Here is a 26742-nt window from a genome sequence, read left to right on the forward strand (position 1 = left end):
TTTTTGGGTGAATTTGGTGCGGAATCTCCTTGATAAAGACATAATGTGCACAAAGCCTTATGATCAGCAAAGCGGATTTCTCATAAAAATGAACAGAAATCATTTTCGAAGCAGTCAGTCAATGAGGATGATTTTGGAGAGGATCTTCAAAAAATCTGTAAAAAAAAATATGGTTTTGCACAAAATAAAAATTGAAATGATCGTGCAAATCATGCAAGGGTTACATGGAAGCAATATTATTAATAACTGGCTACAGATAATATCAGTGCAGCGACTGTGACGCCACTATTGACTGACAGATGCATTAATACCGCCACTACTAAAAAACACATATAAATTAAAAAAAAATGTCTGGGGGGGAGGGTTTCCTTTCAATCCGCATTGTACCTCTAAGGCGACGTCTATATTTAACCACTGATTGATTAATTGATTTCTTTTACTCCCTCCTAAAGATGAATGTCCGGGGGCGCGCTTCGTGCGTTGGACGGCTTACTCGCTTGCCTGTCGAGACTGAAGCCTTAAAACCTCTTCATTGTTTGGAGACAATCAATATACATTGCAGTGAATTATAGATGTACAGTCACCACTCGGCCATAAAGGAGAAACTTCAGCGAGCTCCATAACTCACGTGGCTGGTTAAATACACAGGAGCGGCGCACATGGCGAGCGCGGTATCACAACTCCCCGCCTACGCGTCAGGCTCCTATCCCAAGATTTGGCTTTATTTGTTCTTTTATACAGACCGCTGGGGTGAAGAGGCAACTTTGGGGAAGAGCGGGAACTCGGTTATCACTGCACCCTCTGTATAACTTCACCACTAGGATCTGCAAAAATTATTGGGGAGATTTAGCAATTGCGCTGCGCCACTATTTTGGGGTTAAAAAAAAAGGTTGCAACATTTGGTGAGTGCCATATTTGCACTACAACTTATGTCCCCGCAAGACACTTTAGAAGACTAGTTTGGGGCACCAGGTAGAGGCGAACAACCATCGGTCCACAGCAGCTTGATGTTGACAGAAGAGCCCAAGATGCACCAGATTTACTAAGAAGTGCTTGATGGATTGTGGATGCATTGTCCATTCCTACATCTGAATGACTGGGGTGTAGTGACAGGTAGTGGATGCATTGTCCATTCCTAAATCTGAATGACTGGGGTACAGTGACAGGTAGTGGATGCATTGTCCATTCCTACATCTGAATGACTGGGGTGTAGTGACAGGTAGTGGATGCATTGTCCGTTCCTACATCTGAGTGACTGGGGTGTAGTGACAGGTAGTGGATGCATTGTCCATTCCTACATCTGAATGACTGGGGTACAGTGACAGGTAGTGGATGCATTGTCCATTCCAACATCTGAGTGACTGGGGTGTAGTGACAGGTAGTGGATGCATTGTCCATTCCAACATCTGAGTGACTGGGGTGTAGTGACAGGTAGTGGATGCATTGTCCATTCCTACATCTGAATGACTGGGGTGTAGTGACAGGTAGTGGATGCATTGTCCATTCCTACATCTGAATGACTGGGGTACAGTGACAGGTAGTGGATGCATTGTCCATTCCTACATCTGAATGACTGGGGTGTAGTGACAGGTAGTGGATGCATTGTCCATTCCTACATCTGAGTGACTGGGGTGTAGTGACAGGTAGTGGATGCATTGTCCATTCCTACATCTGAATGACTGGGGTACAGTGAAAGGTAGTGGATGCATTGTCCATTCCTACATCTGAATGACTGGGGTGTAGTGACAGGTAGTGGATGCATTGTCCATTCCTACATCTGAATGACTGGGGTGTAGTGACAGGTAGTGGATGCATTGTCCATTCCTACATCTGAATGACTGGGGTACAGTGAAAGGTAGTGGATGCATTGTCCATTCCTACATCTGAATGACTGGGGTGTAGTGACAGGTAGTGGATGCATTGTCCATTCCTACATCTGAATGACTGGGGTGTAGTGACAGGTAGTGGATGCATTGTCCATTCCTACATCTGAATGACTGGGGTACAGTGACAGGTAGTGGATGCATTGTCCATTCCTACATCTGAATGACTGGGGTACAGTGACAGGTAGTGGATGCATTGTCCATTCCTACATCTGAATGACTGAGGTGTAGTGACAGGTAGTGGATGCATTATCCATTCCTACATCTGAATGACTGGGGTACAGTGACAGGTAGTGGATGCATTGTCCATTTCTACAACTGAGTGACTGGGGTGTAGTGACAGGTAGTAGATGCATTGTCCATTCCTACATCTGAATGACTGGGGTGTAGTGACAGGTAGTGGATGCATTGTCCATTCCTACAACTGAGTGACTGGGGTCTAGTGACAGGTAGTAGATGCATTGTCCATTCCTAATTTGCTAATTTGCATATTCCAGGTGCCTTCTGGGAGAAGCGAAGTCTCCCTAAGCTAGAAGATCGTTGGGTACAGCCGGGACCAGCTGCTTCGAAAGCATCACCAAACCGCGCGCCTTACGGCGCGCGAATTTTTGCCTGTAGGACATTATTGCAAGAGAGCTTGGCTGAGTAGATTACACAAGAAGGAAAACACACAGCAAGTCAGCAGGATCTAGGAGCAACATGGCAGATGTGACAACCTACATGGTGAGCTGCAGCATGTGCTACATGTTCACAGATCGACCAGAAGAAGAATTAAATTTCACCTGTCAGAAGTGTAGACTAGTGGCCCTTTTAGAAGAAAAGGTGCGGGGTCTGGAAGAAAGAATAGCAACTTTGAAACTCATCAAAGAGAATGAAGACTTTCTAGACAGAACAGAAGCATCTCTACTGGTCACAGAAGGTGCAAAAAGTGTCAGAGAACCTCCAAAAGCAGATGAGTGGAAGCATGTGACCAAAAGAAGCAAGAAGACCATGGAGAAATCACCAACCACACAACTGAAGAACCGATATCAAATCTTTGTAGAGGATGAAGATGGCACACCTAAGAATGAAGCAATACCAGCAAGCAAAAAAGAAAAGGGCACACAGCAACAAGTGACAGCAAAAAGTACAGCCAAGAAGCAACGAAGAGTGGTGGTGGTGGGAGACTCACTACTGAGAGGCACCGAAGCAGCCATCTGCAGACCGGACATAACTGCAAGAGAAGTATGCTGCCTTCCAGGTGCGATGATCAAGGATGTGACCGATAGGATACCAAAGCTCTTCAGCTCCAAGGACGTCCACCCATTTCTTCTGATACATGTTGGCACCAATGACACGGCAAGGAAGGACCTACCGACAATCTGCAAGGACTTTGAAGAGTTGGGGAAGAAAGTAAAGGAACTGGATGCACAGGTAGTTTTTTCTTCTATCCTTCCAGTAGACGGGCATGGCACCAGGAGATGGAACAGGATCCTTGATGCAAACAACTGGCTAAGACGATGGTGCAGACAACAAGGATTTGGATTCCTGGACCACGGTGTGAATTACTGGTATGATGGACTCCTCGCCAGAGACGGACTACACCTCAACAAACCTGGGAAACACACATTCGCCAGAAGACTCGCTACACTCATCAGGAGGGCGTTAAACTAGAAGAAGAGGGGACGGGAAGAAAAACATTAGACTCGAACAAAGACGACCCAGGAAAACATACTCAGAAGGGATGTAAGAACATTTCTAAAACAATCCACAGTGAGGAGATTGGAACAAAACAAAATCCTCTAAACTGCATGCTCGCAAACGCCAGAAGCCTGACAAACAAGATGGAAGAACTAGAAGCAGAAATATCTACAGGTAACTTTGACATAGTGGGAATAACCGAGACATGGTTAGATGAAAGCTATGACTGGGCAGTTAACTTACAGGGTTACAGTCTGTTTAGAAAGGATCGTAAAAATCGGAGAGGAAGAGGGGTTTGTCTCTATGTAAAGTCTTGTCTAAAGTCCACTTTAAGGGAGGATATTAGCGAAGGGAATGAGGATGTCGAGTCCATATGGGTCGAAATTCATGGAGGGAAAAATGGTAACAAAATTCTCATTGGGGTCTGTTACAAACCCCCAAATATAACAGAAAGCATGGAAAGTCTACTTCTAAAGCAGATAGATGAAGCTGCAACCCATAATGAGGTCCTGGTTATGGGGGACTTTAACTACCCGGATATTAACTGGGAAACAGAAACCTGTGAAACCCATAAAGGCAACAGGTTTCTGCTAATAACCAAGAAAAATTATCTTTCACAATTGGTGCAGAATCCAACCAGAGGAGCAGCACTTTTAGACCTAATACTATCTAATAGACCTGACAGAATAACAAATCTGCAGGTGGTTGGGCATTTAGGAAATAGCGACCACAATATTGTGCAGTTTCACCTGTCTTTCACTAGGGGGACTTGTCAGGGAGTCACAAAAACATTGAACTTTAGGAAGGCAAAGTTTGAACAGCTTAGAGATGCCCTTAATCTGGTAGACTGGGACAATATCCTCAGAAATGAGAATACAGATAATAAATGGGAAATGTTTAAGAACATCCTAAATAGGCAGTGTAAGCGGTTTATACCTTGTGGGAATAAAAGGACTAGAAATAGGAAAAACCCAATGTGGCTAAACAAAGAAGTAAGACAGGCAATTAACAGTAAAAAGAAAGCATTTGCACTACTAAAGCAGGATGGCACCATTGAAGCTCTAAAAAACTATAGGGAGAAAAATACTTTATCTAAAAAACTAATTAAAGCTGCCAAAAAGGAAACAGAGAAGCACATTGCTAAGGAGAGTAAAACTAATCCCAAACTGTTCTTCAACTATATCAATAGTAAAAGAATAAAAACTGAAAATGTAGGCCCCTTAAAAAATAGTGAGGAAAGAATGGTTGTAGATGACGAGGAAAAAGCTAACATATTAAACACCTTCTTCTCTACGGTATTCACGGTGGAAAATGAAATGCTAGGTGAAATCCCAAGAAACAATGAAAACCCTATATTAAGGGTCACCAATCTAACCCAAGAAGAGGTGCGAAACCGGCTAAATAAGATTAAAATAGATATATCTCCGGGTCCGGATGGCATACACCCACGAGTACTAAGAGAACTAAGTAATGTAATAGATAAACCATTATTTCTTATTTTTAGTGACTCTATAGCGACAGGATCTGTTCCGCAGGACTGGCGCATAGCAAATGTGGTGCCAATATTCAAAAAGGGCTCTAAAAGTGAACCTGGAAATTATAGGCCAGTAAGTCTAACCTCTATTGTTGGTAAAATATTTGAAGGGTTTCTGAGGGATGTTATTCTGGATTATCTCAATGAGAATAACTGTTTAACTCCATATCAGCATGGGTTTATGAGAAATCGCTCCTGTCAAACCAATCTAATCAGTTTTTATGAAGAGGTAAGCTATAGGCTGGACCACGGTGAGTCATTGGACGTGGTATATCTCGATTTTTCCAAAGCGTTTGATACCGTGCCGCACAAGAGGTTGGTACACAAAATGAGAATGCTTGGTCTGGGGGAAAATGTGTGTAAATGGGTTAGTAACTGGCTTAGTGATAGAAAGCAGAGGGTGGTTATAAATGGTATAGTCTCTAACTGGGTCGCTGTGACCAGTGGGGTACCGCAGGGGTCAGTATTGGGACCTGTTCTCTTCAACATATTCATTAATGATCTGGTAGAAGGTTTACACAGTAAAATATCAATATTTGCAGATGATACAAAACTATGTAAAGCAGTTAATACAAGAGAAGATAGTATTCTGCTACAGATGGATCTGGATAAGTTGGAAACTTGGGCTGAAAGGTGGCAGATGAGGTTTAACAATGATAAATGTAAGGTTATACACATGGGAAGAGGGAATCAATATCACCATTACACACTGAACGGGAAACCACTGGGTAAATCTGACAGGGAGAAGGACTTGGGGATCCTAGTTAATGATAAACTTACCTGGAGCAGCCAGTGCCAGGCAGCAGCTGCCAAGGCAAACAGGATCATGGGGTGCATTAAAAGAGGTCTGGATACACATGATGAGAGCATTATACTGCCTCTGTACAAATCCCTAGTTAGACCGCACATGGAGTACTGTGTCCAGTTTTGGGCACCGGTGCTCAGGAAGGATATAATGGAACTAGAGAGAGTACAAAGGAGGGCAACAAAATTAATAAAGGGGATGGGAGAACTACAATACCCAGATAGATTAGCGAAATTAGGATTATTTAGTCTAGAAAAAAGACGACTGAGGGGCGATCTAATAACCATGTATAAGTATATAAGGGGACAATACAAATATCTCGCTGAGGATCTGTTTATACCAAGGAAGGTGACGGGCACAAGGGGGCATTCTTTGCGTCTGGAGGAGAGAAGGTTTTTCCACCAACATAGAAGAGGATTCTTTACTGTTAGGGCAGTGAGAATCTGGAATTGCTTGCCTGAGGAGGTGGTGATGGCGAACTCAGTCGAGGGGTTCAAGAGAGGCCTGGATGTCTTCCTGGAGCAGAACAATATTGTATCATACAATTATTAGGTTCTGTAGAAGGACGTAGATCTGGGGATTTATTATGATGGAATATAGGCTGAACTGGATGGACAAATGTCTTTTTTCGGCCTTACTAACTATGTTACTATGTTACTATGTTACATCTGAATGACTGGGGTGTAGTGACAGGTAGTGGATGCTTTGTCCATTCCTACAACTGAGTGACTGGGGTGTAGTGACAGGTAGTGGATGCATTGTCCATTCCTACATCTGAATGACTGGGGTGTAGTGACAGGTAGTGGATGCATTGTCCATTCCTACAACTGAGTGACTGGGGTGTAGTGACAGGTAGTGGATGCATTGTCCATTCCTACATCTGAGTGACTGGGGTGTAGTGACAGGTAGTGGATGCATTGTCCATTCTTACATCTGAATGACTGGGGTACAGTGACAGGTAGTGGATGCATTGTCCATTCCTACATCTGAGTGACTGGGGTGTAGTGATAGGTAGTGGATGCATTGTCCATTCCTACAACTGAGTGACTGGGGTGTAGTGACAGGTAGTGGATGCATTGTCCATTCCTACATCTGAGTGACTGGGGTGTAGTGATAGGTAGTGGATGCATTGTCCATTCCTACAACTGAGTGACTGGGGTGTAGTGACAGGTAGTGGATGCATTGTCCATTCCTACAACTGAGTGACTGGGGTACAGTGACAGGTAGTGGATGCATTGTCCATTCCAACATCTGAATGACTGGGGTGTAGTGACAGGTAGTGGATGCATTGTCCATTCCTACATCTGAGTGACTGGGGTACAGTGACAGGTAGTGGATGCATTGTCCATTCCTACATCTGAGTGACTGGGGTGTAGTGACAGGTAGTGGATGCATTGTCCATTCTTACATCTGAATGACTGGGGTACAGTGACAGGTAGTGGATGCATTGTCCATTCCTACATCTGAGTGACTGGGGTGTAGTGACAGGTAGTGGATGCATTATCCATTCCTACATCTGAATGACTGGGGTGTAGTGACAGGTAGTGGATGCATTGTCCATTCCTACATCTGAATGACTGGGGTGTAGTGACAGGTACTGGATGCATTGTCCATTCCAACATCTGAATGACTGGGGTGTAGTGACAGGTAGTGGATGCATTGTCCATTCCTACATCTGAATGACTGGGGTGTAGTGACAGGTACTGGATGCATTGTCCATTCCTACATCTGAATGACTGGGGTGTAGTGACAGGTACTGGATGCATTGTCCATTCCAACATCTGAATGACTGGGGTGTAGTGACAGGTAGTGGATGCATTGTCCATTCCTACATCTGAATGACTGGGGTGTAGTGACAGGTAGTGGATGCATTGTCCATTCCTACATCTGAATGACTGGGGTACAGTGACAGGTAGTGGATGCATTGTCCATTCCTACATCTGAGTGACTGGGGTCTAGTGACAGGTAGTGGATGCATTGTCCATTCCTACATCTGAATGACTGGGGTGTAGTGACAGGTAGTGGATGCATTGTCCATTCCTACATCTGAATGACTGGGGTGTAGTGACAGGTAGTGGACGCATTGTCCATTCCTACATCTGAGTGACTGGGGTGTAGTGACAGGTAGTGGATGCATTGTCCATTCTTACATCTGAATGACTGGGGTACAGTGATAGGTAGTGGATGCATTGTCCATTCCTACATCTGAGTGACTGGGGTGTAGTGACAGGTAGTGGATGCATTATCCATTCCTACATCTGAATGACTGGGGTGTAGTGACAGGTAGTGGACGCATTGTCCATTCCTACATCTGAATGACTGGGGTGCAGTGACAGGTAGTGGATGCATTGTCCATTCCTACATCTGAATGACTGGGGTGCAGTGACAGGTAGTGGATGCATTGTCCATTCCTACATCTGAATGACTGGGGTGTAGTGACAGGTAGTGGATGCATTGTCCATTCCTACATCTGAGTGACTGGGGTATAGTGACAGGTAGTGGATGCATTGTCCATTCCAACATCTGAGTGACTGGGGTGTAGTGACAGGTAGTGGATGCATTGTCCATTCCTACATCTGAATGACTGTGGTGTAGTGACAGGTAGTGGATGCATTGTCCATTCCTACATCTGAGTGACTGGGGTATAGTGACAGGTAGTGGATGCATTGTCCATTCCTACATCTGAATGACTGGGGTGTAGTGACAGGTAGCAGATGCATTGTCCATTCCAACATCTGAATGACTGGGGTGTAGTGACAGGTACTGGATGCATTGTCCATTCCAACATCTGAGTGACTGGGGTGTAGTGACAGGTAGTGGATGCATTGTCCATTCCTACATCTGAATGACTGGGGTGTAGTGACAGGTAGCAGATGCATTGTCCATTCCAACATCTGAATGACTGGGGTGTAGTGACAGGTACTGGATGCATTGTCCATTCCAACATCTGAGTGACTGGGGTGTAGTGACAGGTAGTGGATGCATTGTCCATTCCTACATCTGAGTGACTGGGGTATAGTGACAGGTAGTGGATGCATTGTCCATTCCTACATCTGAGTGACTGGGGTATAGTGACAGGTAGTGGATGCATTGTCCATTCCTACATCTGAATGACTGGGGTGTAGTGACAGGTAGTGGATGCATTGTCCATTCCAACATCTGAATGACTGGGGTCTAGTGACAGGTAGCAGATGCATTGTCCATTCCAACATCTGAGTGACTGGGGTGTAGTGACAGGTAGTGGATGCATTGTCCATTCCTACATCTGAATGACTGGGGTCTAGTGACAGGTAGTGGATGCATTGTCCATTCCTACATCTGAGTGACTGGGGTATAGTGACAGGTAGTGGATGCATTGTCCATTCCTACATCTGAATGACTGGGGTGTAGTGACAGGTAGCAGATGCATTGTCCATTCCAACATCTGAATGACTGGGGTGTAGTGACAGGTACTGGATGCATTGTCCATTCCAACATCTGAGTGACTGGGGTGTAGTGACAGGTAGTGGATGCATTGTCCATTCCTACATCTGAATGACTGGGGTGTAGTAACAGGTAGCAGATGCATTGTCCATTCCAACATCTGAATGACTGGGGTGTAGTGACAGGTAGTGGATGCATTGTCCATTCCTACATCTGAATGACTGGGGTGTAGTGACAGGTAGCAGATGCATTGTCCATTCCAACATCTGAATGACTGTGGTGTAGTGACGGGTAGTGGATGCATTGTCCATTCCAACATCTGAGTGACTGGGGTGTAGTGACAGGTAGTGGATGCATTGTCCATTCCTACATCTGAATGACTGGGGTGTAGTGACAGGTAGTGGATGCATTGTCCATTCCTACATCTGAATGACTGGGGTGTAGTGACAGGTAGTGGATGCATTGTCCATTCTTACATCTGAATGACTGGGGTGTAGTGACAGGTAGCAGATGCATTGTCCATTCCAACATCTGAATGACTGGGGTGTAGTGACAGGTACTGGATGCATTGTCCATTCCTACATCTGAGTGACTGGGGTACAGTGACAGGTAGTGGATGCATTGTCCATTCCTACATCTGAATGACTGGGGTGTAGTGACAGGTAGTGGATGCATTGTCCATTCCTACATCTGAATGACTGGGGTGTAGTGACAGGTAGCGGATGCATTGTCCATTCCAACATCTGAATGACTGTGGTGTAGTGACAGGTAGTGGATGCATTGTCCATTCCTACATCTGAATGACTGGGGTGTAGTGACAGGTAGTGGATGCATTGTCCATTCCAACATCTGAATGACTGGGGTGTAGTGACAGGTAGCGGATGCATTGTCCATTCCAACATCTGAATGACTGGGGTGTAGTGACAGGTAGCGGATGCATTGTCCATTCCTACATCTGAATGACTGGGGTATAGTGACGGGTAGTGGATGCATTGTCCATTCCTACATCTGAATGCCCAAACTAAACGCAATATGTGCCGCAACCCATTATCCTGTAAAAGAAACCATGCCAGGCATGAGCTGGTACTCATCTTGGGGGTATTAGACATCGCCAGCGCCAATTTTAGCCATGGCCACAAAGAGGCGGTGCGCACAGTCACCTAACGAGAACCTATACAGAGGACTACAGACACAGCAATTTCAGCAATTGAAAAGAAAACAAGTGAAAGATACAATAACTGATGTACGCCCTAATGAATCATTGATGTGCTCAGTTCTCGCAGAAAAAAAAAAGTAATATTATACTCGGCTTATGTTTTAATTGATTTATTAATATTTTATCACAGGAATGTAATTTAAGCTTCTCGTGATTTAGCTCTCATAAACCTTTAGCATTTTGCAAATTCAAATTCCAATTTGAAGCCAGGGCGAGCAATTAACTTTTCTATCATCTTGTCAGGGGAGAAGGTTCGTGTTTAATTTGAGACAAAGTGACAGAAATATATACACTCCGTGTATTACTGCAATTTCATTACAGTCAGTTTTGTATGCAGTCATTACTCACATCGGAGGGGGGCAACCCCCAATTACTGCCGATGTGTCCCCCACATCAACCTCACCGGATCTCAACATAAATCGTAAATTCTAACTTTGCATATACATTGTAAAAAATCATTTACATTACTGATCCGGAGTTACATCCTGTATTGTACTCCAGAGCTGCACTCACTATTCTGCTGGTGCAGTCACTGTGTACATACATTACATTACTTATGCTGAGTTACATGCTGTATTATACCCCAGACCTGCACTCACTATTCTGCTGGTGCAGTCACTGTGTACATACATTACATTACTGATCCTGAGTTACCTCCTGTATTATACTCCATAGCTGCACTCACTATTCTGCTGGTGCAGTCACTGTGTACATACATTACTGATCCTGAGTTACATCCTGTATTATACTCCATAGCTGCACTCACTATTCTGCTGGTGCAGTCACTGTGTACATACATTACATTACTGATCCTGAGTTACCTCCTGTATTATACTCCATAGCTGCACTCACTATTCTGCTGGTGCAGTCACTGTGTACATACATTACATTACTGATCCTGAGTTACATCCTGTATTATACCCCAGAGCTGCACTCACTATTCTGCTGGTGCAGTCACTGTGTACATACATTACATTACTGATTCTGGGTTACATGCTGTATTATGTAGGTCGGAGAGTTCTATGTTCCCATGTTAGTGTTGGTCGGTCGTAGACTTGGAAGGGGGGTAGTGAACATGTATATAATGTATTTTAGCTTTGATATTGCCTGCTGGGTAAATAACACTGTATTTTTCCTCTATTTTCTGATTTCTTTGGATCGATGTTCACTATTTCTCTCTGGCAGTGATACCCATACTCCAATGTTGGGGTAAGAAGCCCCTCCGATGGCCGGACGTCCCACCCGCCCATTAGTACCATGAAGCTAGATGATGGTTTGTGAGCTCCTCGCTCCCTCTTGCCTCCTGGAGCGCAGCCAGTTTGCAGCATCTTACAATGCGCTCCCTCCGTGGAGCTTTGTAGTGTGTGCTCCCTACCATCAGATGGAGGACATAGGTAACCTTTCCCACAGTCTCTCAGCTGCCGGCTTTGTCTGGGAGATTACCTGAAGTAACTCTGCGCCCGGCCCCCGTGGGGATAAGTTTGGAAAGGACAAAAGGTTTGATCTGAAAACAAGTACATTCAAGGGGGGCAGCGGGGAGGACAAAATTAGGAAATTACAGACAGTTGCAAAGAAAAAAAATATATATAAAAGACCGTTCCCCTCTTACCATCTGTTTCAGGAGGTTTACTTCTGCTCCATGCATGGCACAAAGGACATAAAAGCCCCCCTTGTCTGGTGGGTGTCGCTGTTCTCCGGGATTAGTAAGGTAATATGGTGGCTTCATCTAAATAAAATCATACCAGTGACACGGACACCTCGCCCAGTGAAGGCCTCCTGACCATAAATTCATCTATCTGAATTTCGCCCGCTTCCCGCTGGGACAGACATATTGGCCTTGTAGGGTAAGTGGCTTCACGCTCGGAGATGTGGGCGAGAGAACAATAAAACACAGAGGAATGGAAAATAAATGGGCGGCACATCGAGGAACGATTATTAGATCAACTGGATGGAAAGATCTAGATGTCCAATGTCTCCCGTGAAGTGGGACATGACAGTGATAGGTCAAAGAATGGTACCGTTCCAAGTGGCTCATCTATCAAGAGTGGAGAATCCATGGGTCCTGACTCAAAGTCTCGGTTCCTTGGTTAGAAATCTGAGAAGGCGCAAAAAAAAACCTTGACGTCCATCAATGGTCCACCTGCCAACAAGTCTCCTCACAAGAGAACAGCTAAATGGAGGCCTTTATCTTGTGGAGAAGATTCCAGTTTGGATTTATATCGTGTGGCAAGGCTTCTTAGGTCATGTTCACACACAGTTTTTTGAAGAACCCTCTTGAGCGGATATTCTCAAACATCCACCTCAAAAACTCTTTTCGAAAAAACTCTTTCAATTAATTTCCATGATGAGATTTTTGAGCTTTTGAGGTTTTGTAAAAAGTGTGGTGGAAAAAAAAACAGAAAGTGCATCTGACTTGTTAGAATTGGATCCTGAAAGAAACTTCTCCAAACTAAGCACTCTCCGATCAAAAGTTTGCAAAGAAGGCTTCAAGGAAAACCTCTTTCTTAACTCTTCAAAACCATTTCAGGAAAACAAAAACTCGTCTAAATAATCACCTCCCCCCCGACAAAAAAAGTTTCATGACAGTCAGTGGTCTCTCACCCAGCCAAATCAGACTTCTTGTTTTGCGCTGATGAGGGGCAAAAACCCCAAAACACTTGTCTGCAAATGAAGTGTCTGGTCAGGCTTATAATCCTAAGGTCATGTAGCATGGTTCATTAAAGGGCCGATAATGTATTTTAGGATTGCTACATCCAATAGGTGGAACTATAACTCAAGACCTCTTCATCTCTGAGGAGGCCAGTTGCCGTTAAGCACTTTGATTTGGGCACAGTCCAGCACTGTTTTGTACGTATTATAAGTACCGTATATATAGTATGGTACTGTTATATGGTACTATATGGACGCGTTCAAACCCTGTATGGCACTGTTATAGTACTAGTACCTGGTCACATGTATGTATGACTGGAAAAGAATATACCGCTCCCACCAAGAGAAGAAGCTGGGGACCCAAATGGTGACCTGATCTGGGCCTATGGGCATTATCAGTGTCGGACTGGGGAACCAAGGGCCCAGCAGTAACATTCATTCTGGCTGCCTACTGATTGGCTACATCCAAATATTACATTACCCTTATTCACAAAGTCGCCAATGTATCTATATAATAATATACTGGGTAGTTTGTGAAATGAATTATGACAAGCTGCTTCTGTTTGTGCATAAAATGTATTGTACAACAACTGTTAAAATAAGGGAACGGTGGGCTTCTTTCTGTGGAGGGGGCCCACCGGTGGATCCACCTGCTCGGCTGAGGGCCAGTCCGAACCTTGGTATTATAATGTAAGAGTTTTGAGACTGTATCATTGTGTTATTAGAGTCATGTTCCTTTGTATTACAGGTACGGATCTACCATAATAAGATGCTGATTTAAGTTTCACACCAACAAACCTATATTCTGTTTGTTCTCTCCTCTTAAAGTCAACATTGAACAGAAGGGCCAAATGTTCATTACGGGTTGTACCGTAAAGTTTACATAGAGCGCGGCAGGTGCAGAGTGTCTAGACACCTTGGGGTGTAATATGGTGAATGGTTAGGGTGTGGACTGTGGAATGTAACACTAAGAAGAGTTACTTGTACGTTACGCCTGGTAGAGCGTAGGATGCCAGCGAGGTTTGCCCAGAGGTTTATATTTAAAGGAGCAACGGCAATGAGAACCGAATATCCATGCGAGAAATGTTCTCAAAGATTCAATCAAAGTCTATACAGTGATGAGCAAAAGGGTAACAATATGTTGGTTGAACTTTTGCCTTTCAGGCTCCATATCTCACCATCCACTTCTGCTTTGATCGTGAGACTGCCATCGTTTTATAGACAATTATCTTGTCTATCTCATACATAAATGTGAATTGCAGCTATTTAGCATATGATTAGTTATACGGATTCTCGTTATGTCGCTGCATCGTTACGGTTTTGCTCCTGGTGGTGGAAAAATCTTTTTCAAAGGTGGACCTCCAGGCAAAATACCGGAGTCAACAAGTCGGCTCATCTCAAGGTCTGTCAGTTTTGGAGACAAACACGGCAGTGGAATCGTATGCTTCATAATGGTGAGATCACAGATGTCCATGTAAGCACGTTACACAAGTCTGGAATGGTGGCCCGAAAAAAGGTGAAGAAGCCTCAACTTCAATATTATCATAAGAAGCGTCGGCTCAAGTTTGCAAAACAGAATGAAAAGTGGACGGTAGAAGATTGGAAATGGATGATTTGCAACAATGAGACGAAAGTCAATAGACTAAGCTCTGATGGTGCAAATGTGTCTTGAAGGAACAAGGGAAAAAGGGGCTGATCAAGAAATTGAAGGAACAGCAAGTTCGGTGGAGGAAGCCTGATGATATGAGGATGTTTTACAGCCAAAGGCGTTGGATACTTGACCAGGATCGATGGTGGTCTCAGTGCTGAGCTATATGCGAGGGTCCTACAAGATGAGTTACTTCATACACTCGAGTACTATGGGTATGAAAAGGACGACAGTGTTCCAGCAGGAGAAGGAACCGAAGCATACGCCGAGATTGGGGAAGAAATGGATCAATGACAATGAAGTAGAGGAGCTGGATTGTCCCCACAGTCCCCGGACCTCAACCCAATCCAACACTTGTGGGTAGAGGTGAAGAACAAGCTGTATACAGACCCAAGTGAGGTGACCAGTGTGCACCAACATGGGGAACGTGGCGAAGAGACCTGGGATCAGATGTTGGTGGATTTACAAAATGCTAACAAAATAATAGATGTTAAAATTTAGATTTTTAGGAGTAAAACAGTATCAATGCAGCAACATGCATAACTAATCATATGCTAAATAGTTGTAAGTCAAGTGTATGTGTGAGATATCCAAGATGATTGTCTAGAACATGATGGCAGTCTCAAGATCGAAGCATAAGTGGATGGTGAGATATGGAGCCTGAAAGTCAGGAGGTCAAAACATTGTTACCCATCTGCTTATCACTGTAATTGGTGGAAATATCTCCCACGAATCCTCTGCAAATAACCGCATGGACAGGAATGTAGGGGACAAGAGGAAGGACGGGATGGAGACACCGGCACTATGAGAAGGGTGAAAAGCAGATCGAGAACTCCGAGCTCAAGAGAAAAGTGGCTGCACGAAGATTCACACAGAGCTCAAGATGAAGTAAGTACATGGAAACTGAAGGGAAATCTCACAGCTACAGTGGTAGGAAAATGTCAAAGTCTAAGTGGAAGGAAATGGAAAGCTAAACTCAGTCTATGGTGAAGGAAATGAGAATGTCATAGCCTGAGAAGAAGGAATGGGAAGTCTAACACCTCCAGCAGAAGAAAGGGAAATGTCATAGCCCGAATGGAAAGAAACAGAGGGGAAATGGTGTAATCAGTAGAAGGAAGATTTCACAGGCCAAATGAAACTAAGAAAATGTCAAAATGTCATAGCCAAAAAAATAGTAAAAGCAAATCTTAGAGTCCCCCAAAAAAGGAAAAGGAAATGTAATAGCCCGAATGGAAAGAAATAGAAGGGAAATGCCATAGCCCGAGTAGAAGAATTGGGAACACTAATATCTCAAGCAGAACAAAGGAAAATATTGGGGCCCAAATGGAGAGAGACGGAATGGAAATGTCGTAGTCAGTGGAAGGAAGATTGCATAGTTCAAGAGGAAAGAAAATCTCATGGGTCAAACGGAAGGAAAGGGAAACCTCATAATTAAAGCATAATAAAGTGTATGGAAATCTCATAGACAGAGAAAAAAAAGGAAAACTACGCTGTGTTCCAAATTATTATGCAAATTGGATTTAAGTGTCATAAAGATTTAATTGTTTGTCAAATAAACTCATGGATGGTATTGTGTCTCAGGGCTCAATGGATCACTGAAATCAATCTTAAACACATGTGATAATTAGTTTTCCAGGTGATTCTAATTAAAGGAAAACTACTTAAAAATGATGTTCCACATTATTAAGCAGGCCACAGGTTTCAAGTAACATGGGAAATAAAAAGGATCTCTCTGCTGCTGAAAATCATCAAATAATGCAATGTCTTGGTCAAGGTATGAAAACATTAGATATTTCACGAAAACTTAAGCGTGATCATCATATTGTGAAGAGATTTGTGACTGAAACAGAGCACAGACAGAGTTCATGCAGATAAAGGCATAATGAGGACGGTTTCTGCCAGACAAATTCATTGGATTAAGAGAGCAGCTGCCAAAATACCATTACAAAGCAGCAAACAGATATTTGAAGCTGCTGGTGCCTCTGGAGTCCCTCGAACCTCAAGGTGTGGGATCCTTCAAAGGCTTGCTGTGGTGCATAAACCTACTATTCGGCCACCCCTAAACAGTGTTCACAAGACGAAACGGTTGCAGTGGGCCCAGACATACATGAAGAATAATTTTCATACAGTCTTGTTTACTGATGAGTGTCGAGCAACCCTGGATGGTCCAGATGGATGGAGTAGTGGATGGTTGGTGGATTGCCAACATGTCCCAACAAGGCTGCGACGTCAGCAAGGAGGTGGAGGAGTCATGTTTTGGGCCGGAATCATGGGGAAACAGCTGGTGGGGCCCTTTAAGGTTCCTGAAGGTGTGAAAATGACCTCTGCAAAGTATACAGAGTTTGTGACTGACAACTTTATTCCATGGTCTAAAAGCAGAAACGTGCCTTCAGGAGCAAAATCATCTTCATGCTGACAATGCCCCATCTCAAGCTGCAAAGAATCCCTCTGAGTCATTGTCTGCTATGGGCATAAAAGGAGATAAACTCATGGTGCGGCCACCATCTTCACCTGACCTCAACCGTACAAAGAACCTTTGAAGGATCATCCAGTACAAGATCTATGAGGGTGGGAGGCCGTTCACATCAAAATAGCAGCTCTGGAGGCAAAGAAATACGAGCAGAAACTCTCCAAAAACTCACAAGTTCAATGGATGGAAGAATTGTGATGGTGACATCAAAGAAGGCTCCTATGTTACATGTAACTTGGCCTGTTATGAGGTTTTGGAGTTAAATAGCTTTTTTGTTCAGTGAATGTGACCTCCTAATGCTGCAAATTCCACAAATGAGACTTTTCAGTTATTTATATTGAATGTTTAGAAATTCCACTGTGCCTAATAATTTGGAACAGTGCATTGTGGGGTTTTATTCATTTTGGAGATTATACTGTTATCATTGGAAGGTTTCTTCAATAACATTCGATGTATAATCTAACGGGTGATGACTTATTAGACGGACTGACCATTTAGAAAAATCCGGGAAAAATGTAATTTGCATAATAATTTGGAACATGGTGTAAAAGGAAACGGGAGGGAAATTTAATGGCCAAAGTCAAAGAAAGACTTTATAATCTGGGTGAAAGGAAAGAAGACCAGGAAGATGGAGAGTGAAAATTCATGACCCATGTGAAAGGCAACAAAAGGAAAAAGTGGATTCATCTAGGAGTACCGCACTGAGTGATCCAATAAGGGCCACGTGTCCACATCACGCCAACACAATCGGACTTTTTTCCACACTTTTTTTCTTACTTAACCACATCTTTAGCTCTGGAATATCTGGATACTTGCATTACATCTGCCCGGCCCATCGTGAGTCTTGATCCCATGGAAGCAATCAGTGGTGACATCGGTGGTGTTCTTGAGTGGGTGGATGCTCGGCCCGTGAGATGGCGGACCTCTGCTATCTTATACCACACTCTCCTCTATAGAATGGTATTGTCTCCCTCGCCGGTGATACCTGGCAATGCCGCTACAAAGACTCTATTCTTTGCTGAAGCTAAGCCTGCCGGGCCCGAGACTGCGAAGATCGTCACGACTGTGCTATCATCCAAATCACAGCATTGAGCCTCCGCGCTGGATGATATCACTCCAATGTATTACTAAGCACATGGTTCTTTATCAGCCTTTCAGGACACACTGTGTGCATTGTAACCTACACAACAAGCAGTATTTACCAGCAGACATTGCTGAGCATAACCTAACCTGCAAGGGGACAAAGCTCTCCAGTCACCGTGCCGTGGTAAGATGGACCCCAGTGTGGCTGCGAGCACCGGACAACTAACGTTCTCCGTCTTTACTAGTTTATTCTGAATAATTCACAGAAATCACATTGTGCCGTCACTCTGTCCTAAAAGCCTACTGGCATCAGCACAAACAGCAGTCCCCTATAGGCACCCTGATACTGTAAGACTTGAGGCACACTAAAATGTTCCTGTCGTTTCAGGTGACTGCCGAGAAAAAGTGGTAGTGCATACATGAGGAATATCACCAATTCTGGCCATTACATGTCTTCTGAATTTTCCACCAGTTTTTCCCTCTGCTGGTCCAATCTCCAATTTTCAGTTGTCTCTGAGTTAGTGGGTGTAGACTAGTGGCTATGATGTCTCCCATACACAGCACACACAGACATGTAAGATTCCTGCTCTCCTGTCTCTATGTAACATGTGTTTAGAAGCAGCAGCAGCATTGAGGACATTATACAGCAGTACTGTGCAGTGTAGCTGTGAATCCAGCTCTGGGGGTAAGATAAAACACTATCAAGCAACAGAGGACATCATACAGCAGTAAGGACCAATGTATAAATTTATAATCTGAGTGAAGGCTGTATTTAGTGATGAGCGAGTATACTCATTACTCGAGATTTCCCGAGCATGCTCGGGTGGTCTCCGAGAATTTGGGCGTGCTCGGAGATTTAATTTATGTTGATGCAGCTGCATGACATCTTGAATACATGTGGGGATTCCCTAACAAACCGGCAACCCCCACATGTATTCAGGTTGTCTAACTGCCGCAAATCATGCAGCTGCATCAACATAAACTAAATCTCCGAGCACGCCAAAATACTCGGAGACAACCCGAACGTGCTCAGGAAATCTCGAGTAACGAGTATACTCACTCATCACTAGCCGTATTACAATTTTTGGGTTGCTTTTGAGCTATTGGGTGTAGACTCGTTGCTATTATCTCCCCCATACACAGCACATACAGACATTAGGGATTCCTGCTCCTCTGTCTTTATGTAGAGTACTCTCAGAAACAGCATGTGTAACATTATAGAGCAGTACTGAGCAGTGTAGCTGTTAATCCAACACTTTTGTGAGCTAAAACATTTAGTTGAATTTACAACAACATCCGTGTGTCTCTGCCTTTCTAGAATTCTAGAATGTCAGAGTTGGAAAGGACCTCCTGGGGCTTCACGTCCAACCTCCTGCGCAATGCAGGAGTCACTAAACCATCTTCTGTTTGAAGACTTCCATTGAAGGAGAACTCACCAGCTCTCATGGCTGCCTGTTCAACTGATTGATCACCCTCACTATCAAAAAGTTTCTAATCTAATCTGTATCTAGCGGTTCCCCTGGTATCTCAAGATGGATTTTAGCTATATTTTGCAGTGAATGATGCGTTCACGAGGCAGGCAAAAGAGAAGAAGTGGCTCATAAGCGGAGAAAGATGTCTTTGTAAAGACTTATTGCAAACTTTCTTAGATTTGCTTGCACTTTTGAATTATGTAAACTTTGTTACGATGACTCTTGACCGGTTTTGTACAATTTTCAGTTAGAAAACAAGTGCACTATGGGCAGTTGCGAGTAACCGGTGACTATAGGAGTAACTGAGTTGGCCGGTTATCGTTGTGGCCTACAAAGCTCTGACTAAGGCCGGTTTCACACATCAGTGGCTCCGGTACGTGAGGTGACAGTTTCCTCACGTACCAGAGACACTGACACACGTAGACACATAAAAATCAATGCATCTGTGCAGATGTCATTAATTTTTTGCGGACCGTGTCTCCGTGTGCCAAACACGGAGAGATGTCAGTGTTCGTGGGAGCACACGTATTACACGGACCCATTAAAGTTAATGGGTCCGTGTAAAACACGTACCGCACACGGACGCTCTCCATGTGCAGTCCGTGTGCTGTGCAGGAGACAGCGCTACAGTAAGCGCTGTCCCCCCCACATGGTGCTGAAGCCGCCATTCATATCTTCTCTCCAGCAGCGTTCGCTGGAGAGAAGATATGAATAATCCTTTTTTTTTTCTCATGTTTAAAATAAAGATCCCTGTCCCCACCCCTCTCCCACCCCCTGTGCGCCCGTCCGCTGTTAATAAAATACTCACCCGGCTCCCTCGCAGTGTCCTGTCCTCGCTGCACCTTCTCCTGCATGAGCGGTCACGTGGTGCTGCAGATTACAGTAATGAATATGCGGCTCCACCTCCCATAGGGGTGGAGCCGCATATTCATTACTGTAAATGAGCGGCCCCACGTGACCGCATACAGGAGAAGATGCGGCCAGAACAGGAAGAAGCGACAGCCAACGAGGGAGCCGGGTATTTTCAGAACAGCGGGAAGGGGGGCGCACAGGGGGTGGGAGGGCGGGGGGCACATAGATCTTTATTTTAAACACTATTATTCATATCTTCTCTGCAGCAAACGCTGCTGCAGGGAAGATATGAATCGGGGCTTCAGCACCAGATGCTGGTACGTGTGGTACCCAGCACGGTGCGTGTGGTACCCAGTGGGCACACTCGTGTGCCACACTGATGTGCCACAGAAACGTAGGGGCACACGGACACGGATAATTCCGGTACCGATTTTTTCCGGTACTGGAATTATCTGGACGTGTGAAACCGGCCTAAGTGAGTGCAATGTTGGCAGGGCTCCCGTATGTTCCCATAGACCCGCACAGGCACGTTGGCCAATAATATCCTTTACATATTGGATTTTGGTCACTTGCGGAATAAAGTCAATGTCAATTTCAACCCGCAAAACATTTAGCCTTGGCAGGAAAGTCTCTGCCATCCACATTTTCAGCCTCTAGGCCATGTGAAATGTCCATAGACGTGGTGGTACAGCGATGGTCTGAAGTGCTCGTTATAAGGAACGGCCTAATCTCATAACGACGAGTCTCCCTGCGCTCCTGCCCGTCATTGGGAAACTATTTTGGACGCTTTTGATGAGCAGCAAAGACAATAATTAGCATGAAGTGGATGTGCGTACGTTGTGCGATTAGGGTGACGTCCATCCGCGGCTCCAGCTCCGAACAACGAGCTGTCCTTGTGCCTGGACACCAGGAGAAGAGGTGATCTGGTTCTACTCCCCAGACAGGATCTGTGCCGATCCCCGCTGATGTATACATGACAAATACATGTACCGGCCGGCTGCTTACAGTCAACAAGCAGCAATACAAACATAGCGGGGAATGTGTAAACAGCAGAACGCGGCGGCCGCCACCCACGGACGCCGGATTTCTGTGCCATCACTGGACTGGGACATCCAAAGAAGCCCCCCAAGCACACGGCCGACGTGCATTAGTTTACACGGCCGGGGGTTTCATCCAACAATGTCTTCTATAATGAGATTTGCATGTGTTTCTATTTCTTGTACTCGCTCTGTTCTATTCAGGAAGAAAAGGACCTGATATGTCGCCGCAAAAAAATAATCAGCAGGTAAAAGAATGAAAGAAAATATGGTAAAAAGGAGAGAAAGTTACCTGCGGATTTTACCTATCAAATGCAGTTCAATGGGGAAAATCCACACATGACGCTCAGTGGATGCCGGAGATGGAGAGTTCACTTAGGCTATGTGCACACGTTGCGGATTCTCTGCGGATCCGCAGCGTTTTTTTGTGGTGCAGAAATGCTGCAGATCTGAAATTGATTTACAGTACAATGTAAATCAATGAGAAAAAAAAAAGCAGTGCACACGTTGTGGAAAATCCGCTGCGGAAACGCTGCGCATTAAAACAAGTAGCATGTCACTTCTTTTTTGCGAATCTGCAGCGTTTTTGTACCCATTCCATTATAGAAAACCACAGGGGTAAAAAACGCAGCAAATCCGCAAGAAAAACGCAGCAAAAACGCACAAAAAACGATGCGGATCCGCACAAAAAGCGCAACAAATCCGCAGCTGCGTTTTCTGCCCGGAGAGGCAGAATCCGCACTAGAAATTCCTAAGGCTAATCCGCAACGTGTGCACATAGCCTTAGTGCCGAGGCAGGAGATTTATAGAAATCTCACCCACCTTACTGGAATATTCACACATTGCTTTTTTGCAGGGGTTTTTTTTTTCATGCATTTATTATTCTAACTTTCAGCTGCGTTTTACAGTACCAGCAAAGTCTATGAGATTTCAGGAATCTCGTGCACACAGCTGGGTTTTTTTTTTCGGCATGTTTTATCAGCTGCGTTTTAGCAAAATGCAACATGTCACTTCTTTCAGAGATTTTGCAGCATTTTTCAGCCATTGAAAGCAATAAGTGCAAAAAAAAAAACAAACCCGCAGATATCAGGTTTTGCTACAATTTGGGGCCAGAACCTGATGAAGTGTAATCCGATTATTTTCTTAGACGCTATACTTTATCAGAATGCACAAAAGACAAATAAACCCTGACAAAAATGCAGTAAAAAACAGCAAAAAATGCAGTAAACGCTCAGCAAACGCTGCTTTTTTTTTTACCTTGATTCTTTACTGACAAGAGAACAGGTTTTGCCTGCAGAAAAAGACGCATTAATAACACAAAGTGTGAACATAGCCTAAGACGGTGCAGGTTTCTTTTTTTTTTTTTTTTTTTTTACATGATGTCAAAAACTCATTGTGGGAACTTAGCCTTATGTTTTACATTTTATGGTGCTTTTTTTTTCAACATTATAAGCGTAGTTTCACAAGTCTAATGCAAAAAAAAAGATAAAAAAAAATGAAAAAGAGCACAGCAAACAAAGCATTTGCCTTAAAAATAAATCCTCTAAGTAACGTAAGGCAAAAAAAAAAAAGAATAAAGTTCATCCAAGTCGGCAGTTTAAAAAAAAATGTTTACATACGGTGTAGAGTGGTAACCAATCTCATGACAACACTTTTCTGGTTTCCCGGCGGACTCTGTTGACATGACGTGTGACCGCTGCAGCCAATCACTGGCCTCAGTGCTCATTTCAATGCCATGTGATTGGAGGAGGCCAGTAAATCAGCTGTGACATGATAAGACACTACGGTCTCGCCTTCTCTGTGTCCAGAATGAATGGCGGGGTGACAGGTGACAGCGGACGGAATATTTCGGCTGGTGTAAGAGAGGACACCATCACTGGCGGATGATTGACTGACCAGGTAGGATCTGCCCCTTCAGCATCGTGGATCCGCAAGGAAAGAATCGGAACAAGTCACTCACAGAAGCCTATAAAGCCCCTCATGGGCTTCTAAATTTATAAGAAGCCCCCCTGAGAAACAGTGGCATTGCTTCCCTGGAAAAACGCGGTATGGCACCACACGAGGGCACCATGGATGGGCGGAGTATTGGGCCGCGGAGACCCAATGTGCCTTAAGAGCGTGTCGCCAGAAAATGGCCAGATTTTGTGTTACATTCATTTATTTTTGTATTATGGCAATTTTGTTTTTGTTTTTTTCAGATTATGATCTTTAATAAAAAATAAAATAAAAAATGAAATTGGGCATTTTGCAATTTTCACACGGAGGTTATTTTAGACTTTCAGGAAGCGTTTTCAGCAGGCTCCTTATCATCAGAGGCAGGGATGACACAGGCGCGATGGGTAAAGTCTCGGCGCACCTCATCCTACACCAGAGGACAGACTCTGGGCCTCGGCGCGTTGCAGGTTTATGAGGTTTTTTTTGGGGCTTAAACTGCAGATTTAAGAGAAAAGAACAACAACAAAAAAAAAAAGAAAAGTGGGGCACGTTTCTGGCTTTCCAGTCTCCGTAATTTTAATTTGTGGCCATTAGAAAGAGCTTGAGTTTAAACGAGAAGCGACAAATCCTTTCCACGGAGCTCGCGCAGCAATGAGCAGGTCACGGAATGGCACGGTTACCTTAGCTGACCTGAAACGCGGCGGCACAACGTCAGGTCTTGCGCCCCTCGCTGGACGCACAGGACGCTGCACACGTTGCTGGCACTGATGGGGAGGCATGCTGAGTGATATCCTATAGTCTCAATAGATACTGCTCCACTTCAGAACAAGAATAATCATTTCTTGCAGCATCAAGTAGGCTGAGAAGTCCCTAAGGCGGGAGCGCTGGAGCCTGGCCAGCACACAGTCCCAGGGGGGCCGAGCATGGGAACACTTCTGAGACTTGATTTCATCAATGTGAAGGCTGGGGATGGGCTGTGACTCTGCAGCGAGCACAATGTACAGTATTCCTAAAAAGATTAGGCATTAGCGGGCCCCTACCCACCAGAAATAATCCGGCCGGCCTTTGTAATTTACAGATAATTAGGTATTCGCTGGCCAGGACCTGGGATGGTAGTGAAGAGCCCCTCCATGGAATTAGGCCTGCACAGTCTGGAGCGGGATAAGGCCCCAAATGAAAGTTTCCCCACGTAATCCGGGGTCTCTCCAGAGTTAATCGTATTTACCATCAACACACGAGGATCTCAGGTCCAGCAGCTGCTCCGATCCCCAAACCCTCAGCCCCCCGGACTGACCGCGGCTCGGCCACTGCTGGCGGAGAAAACTGGACTGCGGCCGCAGAGCTCTGGTGTGGAGATCACCGCACTAAACCCCATCATAGATAAAGGAGCACGCTGTTTATAGGGTCAATATGGAGCTCAGAAAACACGGCCGAGGGACCATAGCGCAGGAGTCGTGGCAAGGCCCTGCTCACTCACAATTACCAAACCTCTACTGCCCCTGAGTTACATCCTGTATTATACTCCAGAGCTGCACTCACTATTCTGCTGGTGCAGTCACTGTGTACATACATTACATTACTGATCCTGAGTTACATCCTGCATTATACTCCAGAGCTGCAGTCACTATTCTGCTGGTGCAGTCACTGTGTACATACATTACATTACTGATCCTGAGTTACATCTGTATTATACTCCAGAGCTGCACTCACTATTCTGCTGGTGCAGTCACTGTGTACATACATTACATTACTGATCCTGAGTTACATCCTGTATTATACCCCAGAGCTGCAGTCACTATTCTGCTGGTGCAGTCACTGTGTACATACATTACATTACTGATCCTGAGTTACATCTGTATTATACTCCAGAGCTGCACTCACTATTCTGCTGGTGCAGTCACTGTGTACATACATTACATTACTGATCCTGGGTTACATCCTGTATTATACTCCAGAGCTGCACTCACTATTCTGCTGGTGCAGTCACTGTGTACATACATTACATTACTGATCCTGAGTTACATCTGTATTATACTCCAGAGCTGCACTCACTATTCTGCTGGTGCAGTCACTGTGTACATACATTACATTACTGATCCTGAGTTACATCCTGTATTATACCCCAGAGCTGCAGTCACTATTCTGCTGGTGCAGTCACTGTGTACATACATTACATTACTGATCCTGAGTTACATCTGTATTATACTCCAGAGCTGCACTCACTATTCTGCTGGTGCAGTCACTGTGTACATACATTACATTACTGATCCTGGGTTACATCCTGTATTATACTCCAGAGCTGCACTCACTATTCTGCTGGTGCAGTCACTGTGTACATACATTACATTACTGATCCTGAGTTACATCTGTATTATACTCCAGAGCTGCACTCACTATTCTGCTGGTGCAGTCACTGTGTACATACATTACATTACTGATCCTGAGTTACCTCCTGTATTATACCCCAGAGCTGCACTCACTATTCTGCTGGTGCAGTCACTGTGTACATACATTACATTACTGATCCTGAGTTACATCCTGTATTATACTCCAGAGCTGCACTCACTATTCTGCTGGTGCAGTCACTGTGTACATACATTACTGGTCCTGAGTTACATCCTGTAGATCTTTTATTATAAAAATGAAAAACATAACAATAATAATAGCAGAAAACATAACAAAAATATTAGCCTGAAAATAATCAGTATACTGAACACTGGTCCAGCCGCTCATTCTCTCCTCTCACACATATTATACAGTATATACAGAATAACTACTTTGACCTTCTGGTCCGGTCACCAAACAAAAATAATAATAACAAATAAAATAAACAATGGCAAACAAAAACTATATACATGAACTTTTTTTTTTAAATAAAATAACTACAAATATATACAATACTAAGCTATCCTTCATTCCCAACCCCCCGCACTGACCTGAGAGCTGGTCCTGCGTCTCATTCCTCAGTCCATGTCCAACGTCCATAGGCCAGATCAGGCAGTGCCAGTTTTCCCCCAAACAACCCAGTGTCCCATAGTCCCACAAGATAATCCCA

At 44.3% G+C, this 26742-nt stretch overlaps 1 protein-coding gene across 6 annotated transcripts in view; it reads right to left on the bottom strand.

The window, feature by feature from the left end:
* ZBTB20 (zinc finger and BTB domain containing 20) overlaps positions 1–26742 on the bottom strand; it is a 1044548-nt gene that overhangs the window by 652865 nt on the left and 364941 nt on the right. The window lies entirely within an intron of this gene.

The sequence above is a fragment of the Ranitomeya imitator genome, chromosome 3 (genome assembly GCF_032444005.1).
Source record: "Ranitomeya imitator isolate aRanImi1 chromosome 3, aRanImi1.pri, whole genome shotgun sequence".
Lineage (NCBI taxonomy): Eukaryota > Metazoa > Chordata > Amphibia > Anura > Dendrobatidae > Ranitomeya > Ranitomeya imitator.